This window comes from Miniopterus schreibersii (assembly GCF_964146895.1).
Source record: "Miniopterus schreibersii genome assembly, chromosome: 2".
Lineage (NCBI taxonomy): Eukaryota > Metazoa > Chordata > Mammalia > Chiroptera > Miniopteridae > Miniopterus > Miniopterus schreibersii.
Window position 1 is genome coordinate 123,673,657 of NC_138102.1, and position 8,520 is coordinate 123,682,176.

The 8,520-nt window shown below is 41.2% G+C and overlaps 1 pseudogene across 1 annotated transcript; it reads right to left on the reverse strand.

The window, feature by feature from the left end:
* Positions 1 to 6,236: 6,236 nt before the first annotated feature.
* Positions 6,237 to 6,497, reverse strand: LOC308553203 (dynein light chain 1, cytoplasmic pseudogene; annotated as a pseudogene). Its single transcript has one exon. The product of its transcript is annotated as a dynein light chain 1, cytoplasmic pseudogene (transcript).
* Between the last annotated feature and the right edge of the window lie 2,023 nt (positions 6,498 to 8,520).

Here is an 8,520-nt window from a genome sequence, read left to right on the forward strand (position 1 = left end):
GATTTAGATGACCTGGAGTGGACTGTTGACGCAGGCACATCTCCTTGGTCTGAGGGTTGTTCTGAATCTGATTTTATCTTTTGTTTTGAAGGGATTTTTAGAACTTGAAGACAGAGAGCTCCACTTTTCTACCCTTTGCTGCAGAGTCAGAATTAACTGCTGAGATATGTTAGATGTGGGAGTGGCTTGCTCCCTGCCAGGGCATTAACCTGAAGCATTTGATACTTAGTTGAACTCTGGATATGAAAACTTGAAAAAAATAGTCCACGTGGTGATGCTGCATGCTCTCAAACCCCACCAAAGCCCTTTATACCAGGCTGAGCAGCCACGCCCTGCTGGCCTTTAAGACCAGATATCCTGTGCTTCCAAAGTCACTGATGAGTGTTCAACTGCTGCACGGAAAGAAACGGGAAATGACTCTTGAGGTGTTTCAAAGCTCTAATTACGTCACGGTCGTCCACCGGCTTTCTCCCGAAGCTGAGAACTCATATGCAGCTCGGTTCCTGCCGGAGCCAACAGCTCAGTTATTTTGCAAGTGTTTTGTACTTGGCGGTCGCCACCCCTCCGAGTGGCATGGCTTGCTCTGTCAGGGCTGACTCACCGCCTCGAGAGAGCAGCCTGGCTTTGTGACTAAGCACAAAGAAGCCAAACTTGCAATAGTTTTAGACATACTCTCTTTCTACTATTTAGCTGCTGAAAAAATGTTTATTTCTACTAAGCTCAGCTGCAGTTTGTAAACATACCTGCCTGTAATGATCCTTCCAAGCAACCCCCAATACATACATTTGTGTGGGGTGCGTGTGTGGGGGGGTGTATTTATGTATTCACTTTTCTTGCTAGTAACTTTCATGGCTCATGGAGATGAGTTGGTGAGTTTTTGTTGCAGAACCTGACATCTGAAGGGTTTGAGACAGCACTGGGCAGAGCTGGCTTCCCCAGAGCTTTGAGCATCCTGCTTTGAGGGTTGGCCCCAGCTGGCCTAAACCCCTGTTACAAAGCAGTGGTCTGTGGTGGTGCCAAGTCCCTTTGTAATGGCCTGTTGCCCTGTTTCGACACCGCCGCTGGAGGGAATAGCTCAGTCTTAGTGGAAGAATACCGTAGTAACTTACTCTTTCAGTTTCTGACAGCATGGGAGACTATTAAGGTAGTGATCGGTATATGAGTTATGGTTGCAGGTGTGAGGGTGAATCTGTTCCTTGCCACAATGCACTGGCTCACAAAGAATAATTGTAATGATTGCCGGAGGTTCTCATGAAGTCCCTGATGCCTATAAAAAGTGCCAGGTAGCTGCTGGAAGACCTGAGCTGCATGGCTGTCTCAAGCTGGTGGGCCCTGATTTGTATTTGCCTTCTTCAAAATAGTAGGCAATAAAACCTCCCCTCTATCAGTATAAATGGTGAGTTTGAGACCAGAGCCAAAAATGGAATTTTAGGAGTTTAGACAAAGTCGCCTTCATCCCTCCCCTTTTTGCAGAGGAAGGAAATGAACCCAGGAGGGGCCAGTAAGCTGCCCATGGACACAACCAATTAGTCAGGGACAGGATTATAAACCAAACCCAGCTCCCTTGATTGTTAATTAGTGCTCTTTCCATTGTCCCACTACTTTGTAAATTCAAGGTGTCATTCTTGCAATAATTACTTGAGAATTTCAGATATCACCTCCCCTCCACCCTTCCAAAGGTACAAAGATGTACATTTTTATTTAAATTATATAAACTGTCTCAAGGGGTTTATAAATATTGAAAATAAACTTTAATTCTACAGTTTTCAAAAATGAGTTCTGACTTCGACCTTCCAAATATCATCCATGTGGTTAAACAAAAACCTTAAGCAAGCAGAAAATTCACAGAAGAAAGCAGATACATATTTTGAAACTAACATATTTTAAAATATGGCTGTTAGAATATCCTTTTTTGAAAATTAATTGAAAATATTTATTTAGAAACTGAGTTAAAAGCTGTTTGGAATTTATTTTATCACACAACTCTTAAAATATTCATGGAATGTTTCCGGTGTTACTAACTGCCCCCATCCCCACCCCAAGGTCTTGAAATTATCTCTGGAGCTGAAAAATGTTGAAGTGATTTGAATGTTTATACAGTTGCTTAAGGAGGTAGCTGACTGGCTTTTCTCACCTCTCTGTGTGTCAGGAGAGATACTCTCTGAAGAAGGTGTGTCCAGGGTAATGGACTCATTGGCAACCACCATATCCCACAGTTGGGGTGGTCAAACTTGTCACTCCACTTCTAGGGAACTAGGTGACTATAATCCACAAAGCTCAAAATCCAGTCAAAAATAACAGTTCATCCCCTACCCAGGACATTCACTACCCCAAACCAGGCAATTTGGAGATTTCAGGACTCGTACCTTTTAATGAGAGGATGGGGGGGGGCAGTGGGGAGGGGAGGGATCCCTAGTAAGTACTTGTACTCCAGCATCCAGTAAACAAGTTTTTAATTCAAAATTATGTATGCGCCCTGGGTGACGCCATTCTTTCCTCTTACATAAAATGACCTTTTACAGGGCTTCATTCATAACACTTGGCTCCCTCGGAGTCACAGCGCTTGTCACAAGGCAGCGGGTTGCCTGCTTGCTCTTCAAGCGATGACTGGGAGGCCTGATAGGGGGTGATGCCGACAGCCTCTCTCTGACAGGAGATTGTCAGCATTCTTGACCCGGGCACTCCAAGAGCCTGGGAAAACACTTTGATTTCAATGTGGCTTTAAAAAACAATACCCAGTTGAACCAAATAACTGTGTAAAAAAGTCCACAGAGCAGCTTTTGTGGGCTTAGCCGGTTCTCAGTGCCCCTAAACAAACTCGTGACAATGCTGGTGTACTAAGCAGCGTAGCCTCTTATTTGTATGCATTTAATTTGACATACAAAATCAATATTCTTCAAACTTATTGCGCAGAAATGAACATGTAGAGTAAGACTGAGAGACAAAGCTTGTGAATTAGAAATATGGGAAGAATCAGGTATGAAATACAAGGGTGTGAGTTGTGGGGTGGGCAAGAGGATTCCCTGCTGATGGGCACAGTGGAGGGTGATCCAGGCAGGCCTCGGAAGTGGGGAGCTTGCCTCAAAAATGGGGAATGAGAAGGAGGCAGAAAAGTATTTCTAAAGACTTCCTCAATCCACACTCATTTTTTTTCTAACTGGTGGTTAAGAACATCATTTTTATGTTTATTTTTTAAAGGAGATTATTTTAGAGAAAATGGGAAATGAATAATTAAGCTTTCTTTTCTCTTTTTAAGACTTTGTTTCTTCTCTGAGTCTCTGAAAAAGGAAATAAACATAGAATAAAGCAAAACTGTTAATTTTCTATAGGCTCAAATCTCTTAAGAAATATTTTCTGTCATTTGGCTTGAGTTTGAAAAACTGACATTCATTAGAATATATCTTTCTAGGTCCTAACTCTACAAAAAGTGTTGGAAGTAACCATAGCTCTCCCACAAATTGATATTAATGATGAATTCAGGCAAGGTACAGAAAGTGCTCAGCCCGGTACCTGGTTCATAGTAAGTGCTCAGTGAAGGATAGACACCGTAATAAAACAGGATAGCTAGAGCTTGGTGATGGGTGTGGCAGATGGTTTTCGGGTCCAGAGGCCAGACTTTCCATGTTTTTTTGTAAAAAAAGACAATGTTTTATTAACAATATAAATTAACCAAATTGGTTGCTAATTCACATATAAATAAAGCAATATATACTTTAAAACAAGAATTAGGAAATACAAACACCTATGTAAAAATTGGTTTTATTTCTCCAGGTTTTATTATCAATGATTTATTAATTTGATTCTAATTAGCAGATTTAACTAAAAATAAACTTAAAATTACTTTCCCTGTAAGTAGAAGATATCTTTAAAAAATTATGTACAGGGTGCAGTGGCAGGCCTACAAAAAGGAGTAAAATACAAAGTTTGCTCTCAAGGAACTTATATGGGAAGCATGGGGAAGATAAGACATAATACTGTTGGTGGTGTAATACTAATCATAACAGTTAACAATGTTAATAATAGCGGTAGCTGTGCCCGGCCGGTGTGGCTTAGTGGTTGAGTGCCGACCCAGGAACTAAGAGGTCACGGTTTGGTTCCCAGTCAGGGCACGTGCCTGGGTTTCGAGCTCGATCCCTGCTGGGGGCCGTGCAGGAGGCAGCCAATTGATGATGTTTCTTTCTCATCGATGTTTCTCTCTCTCTATCCGTCTCCTTTCCTCTCTCTCTAAAAATCAATAAAAACATATTAAAAAAATAATAGCAGTAGCAGCAACTAACATTTATTGAGTGCTTACTAAATGCCAGGCCCTAAACATGTTTTAAATGAATTATCTTAATTACTTATTATAAGATCTTTGATATTCGTATTCCAGTCAGCATTAGATTTGAGTGTATATAATAGTTAATTCCAAATAAGTATATTAAAATAAAAAATTGCTTTTTAAAATTAACTTTATTGGGGTGACACTGGCTAACGAAATTATACAGGTTTCAGGTGCACAATTTTACAACAACAACAACAACTTACTGTACTTTTATGTAAAAAAATTCCGGAGCTGGGTGGTTCAGGTTGGTATGGTGTCTTTTTGGTCACCGTGGACCCAGGCTCCTTTTATCTTTCTCTTCTACCACCTTTGGTACAGGGCTTGGATCCTCATGCTCCAAGACGGCTGCAGAGTTCCAGATACTTATCTGAGTTCCAGACAGAAAAAAAGAGGAACTGGGAGTAGAGCAAAAGGGAACAACTTTCTAGATCAGTAATTCTTTTTGGAGAAATTTTGGAGCCCTCACATGATGACTTCCAGTTATATCTTATTTTTTACCCAACGTTGCAACAAGGCCAGACATATACTCCATCCCAAATAAAATCAGGGTTCTATTAGCTAAGAAATAGGGGAGAATTGTTATTGGGGAGAAAACAAGCAGTCTCTGCCATATATTTTATCACTCTTCAATCAGTAGATGAGAAATTGAGGATTAGGAGTTGAAGAAATTTGCCAGCAAATGGTGGGGCTAGGAACTAAGGTTGTCATCCAGGCATCTAACTCCACTGCCTTTGAGTCTAACCTCTATGCATACTACACTCGTGAGCTGGCATGGAAATACAAGACAAACTTCTCACAGAGATGGGAAGATGCTTAGAAACATTAACTTAGAGTCTTACAAATATTTTCATACTTCTTACTAAGGTCTTAACATTTTCCTTTTAAATATGGTACTGTTGCAATGATGTGAAATTGTTGTTGTTTTTTTACATTTGAACAATTTCAATAGAACACAACTAATTTTTAAAACAGAGATGATAGTTGCTTTTCATGCCTTCATGTGAGAGTCATATAGACATAGGAGGGATATGAAGAAGATCTCAGGTTCTCAGAGGAATCTGGAACACTAAAGCTAGAGTCTCCATCAATTGCTCTTGGTGTATTTGCAGCACCCAGTCTGTTCAGAGAAATCAGGTCGATTACCATTCATAGATTCCATGATGAGATCCAAATCAGGGAAATAGAGAAAAAAAATGAAAGCTTTTCATTCACATTCAACAAGAGGAGCACCTTAGTGTTTATCCTAAGAACTTATTCCTTAGGGAGTTCCTTCAAGGGTCATCAAAGAATAGTGGAAAGATTCTTGGGTTCTAGACTTGGCTTTGCTGCTGATGAGCTGTGTGATCCTAAGCAAATGATTTTGCCCCTTTGGACTTTAGTTTCGTCTTCTTTATTTTAATTTAATTTTTTTTCTCTAACAGATTTATTTGGGGGGGGGGCAGAAGGGAATGGATTTTGAGGAGGAAAAACATGGGGCAGAGAGATATGGAATAGAAAATAAATACAATGAAAGCTATTGTGCTAATTGTTTTATAGCCACAACAAATGAATATAGAGAATGCCCTGTACAAAACAATCCAATGAAAGTTCAAAATCAAGGTGTTCTGCCCAGCTGGGGTAGCTCAGTTGGTTGAGCCTTGTCCTGTGCCTGGAAAGGTTGCTGGTTCGATTCCAGGTCATGGGAATACCTGGGTTTGGTCCCCTCTCTGGTGGACCTCTTTCTTTCTCTCTCTCTCTCTCTCTCTCCTCCTCTCTCAGCATGTCCTTGGGTGAGGATTAGAAAAACAAAACCAAAAAAGGATCAAGGTGTTCCTTTAAGTAAGGCTGAAGATTTCAGTCTCTGGTATTTGGAATTTAGGCTGCAATCCTTACTTTTGGATGAATCACTGGGTGTGTGATCCAGTCCATGCTTTTAACCAGATTTGAACATAAGAATGGCCACTTGGCCCAGGTAGCAGTAGATGAAGTGTTTGGTTTCATGTGTCATGCAACTACTAAAGTTCTCCCCCATGATGCTGTGCCAGGTGGGGTTGTACCTCTTATCAAAGTCCTTCTTAATATGGGCCACAATGTCCTTCTCTATGTTATGCTTCTCCAACGCCTGAGTAGCACATTCCACAGAGCCCTGTTGCGTCTCCTCCGACATATCACCATTTTTGATCGCCACCTTTTGGTCACACACGGTTCTAGTGGAGCAGGGTCTCCTGAGAGGTGGGGTGGGGAGGCTGGCAAGGCTCAGACCAATGGGAGAAGCCATAGCTACAAAAACCATGGCACAGCTGCTCCTCCTTTTTAAAGTAAAGATGTGTCTTCAGTGGCTCACTTTTAATTATAATATTTTACAATTATTAGTTATTCTAGACTCAGTTGCCTTTCTTTGGAGAGTACAGACTTTTAATTTCAGAGGTCTTGGGTTTGAGTCTTAGCTCTGCCTTTGCACACGTCACCTACCATTCTGAACTTCAGTTTTCTTACGTGTAAAATGGGAATTAGGATATATGTCCCGTAGAGCTATTGTGATGATTAAAATGTATAGTATATGTACAAACACTTTGTATAGTAAGTAGGAGATGACCAACAAATGTGATCGGTAAATGTCATTAACCTATCCTGGCACTTCCTTTTAGTAGTTAATGCTTAATGTGTACTTTATATCCAAATGAGAGAGAGAGAGAGAAAGAGAAGTTTTATGTCACCTCTCTCTGCATTGGGATTTGAGAGAAGATGAGAAAGGAAGGGATTTACGGCTATCAACAGATGAAAAAAAAAGGTCTCTTCAGATCATTTAGCAAGTTTAGATACAACAGTAAAGACGTCTTTCCCTGCTGGGAAGCCTGTGTCTATTCAGGCAAAAACCTAGGAAGAGCTTGTCTCCAGTGTCTGCTAAGGAGCATCCCCACGGCATGACCTCTTCATTCCAATTCACTGGAGCCACAGACAGCAAAAATCTCCCTCAGCTTTCAAAAGCATCTGTTCTTATTCTGTGCTTTTCCCCATCTCCTTCCTGTAGGAGAAAGAAGGAAACTACAAGACCTGCTAATTCGCAGAGTTTGTTTTGTTTTTGTTATTTTGACAGCCCAATATAACTTTAACTCATCCCCCTCCAACTCTTATGCAGTGAAAACCCAACCGTACAGTAAGAAATACTAACCAGAGTGATGAAAGATGCTAAATGGTCCAAGTACCCAATTATTCTCTAAGGTTCAAATGTATTCTACATGATAAAGAATTATTTTCTACACCATGGATGGAAATGAAAATGGGTACTTCTGAAAGACTTGGCAGAACGTTTATTTAAGCTAAATCCTCTATAACCTGAACACTCCAATGAGCAGTTTTACTTCACTAATGTAACCTGAGAGAACAGTGATTGAGGTAATAATAAAAATTTAACTATTATAGTTACTATTGTTTTCGAGCATTTGCTTAATGACGGGTCCTTGATTATAACAGTGCTACGAAGTAGGTGGTGTTGTCTCCCTTTTTCTGATATGAAAAGAAAAGCTTACAGAAGTTCAATAAGTTCCCAAGATCAAAAGGCAACCACGCAGCTCTGAGAGCCTCTAGAGGCCCTACTCCTTCCACAATGGGAAGCTGACTTCCAGCCCCTCAGCAGGAACAGGGGAGACCAAGCATTACTGGGCTAACCTTTGTCTGTGTCTAGCGGCCTGGCAGAGGGCAGCTGTGTGGCCCGTATGACTTTCCAGAGAAGAGCGTGGTGTCGTAGGCCATCACACAGTCTGCGGTTGTCTCTCCAGACCACCCTGCAAAGCAGTCTGTGTACTTTGAAGGCATCATTTTATTTATGGAATAATGGGGTTGTAGATCAAGGGAAAAAAACATAAAGACTCGTTTTATTTAGCATTTATTCAAGAAAAACACATGCCTTTATAAGGAATGGAATGGAAGCCCTGTCTCCCGACTGCAACAGGAAGCATCACTTGCTAGGGAATTAATGAGAACACTTCGTCATCCCAGGGACCCCCCACCATGCCAAGGTTGAACCATTGGCCTCAACCAAAGAAAACACATGAATCATGGTGAATGCGAAGGCTTGGTGGAGGACTGCCCGTCTAGTGGGTGAGGGCACATGCACAGAACACAGCAGAAAGGAGCTAAAGTCTCGGCAGGGGGATGGAGACTCAAGAGCTGACTCACTTACCACTCAGCCTTCACCCCGTTCTCACCATCCCTCA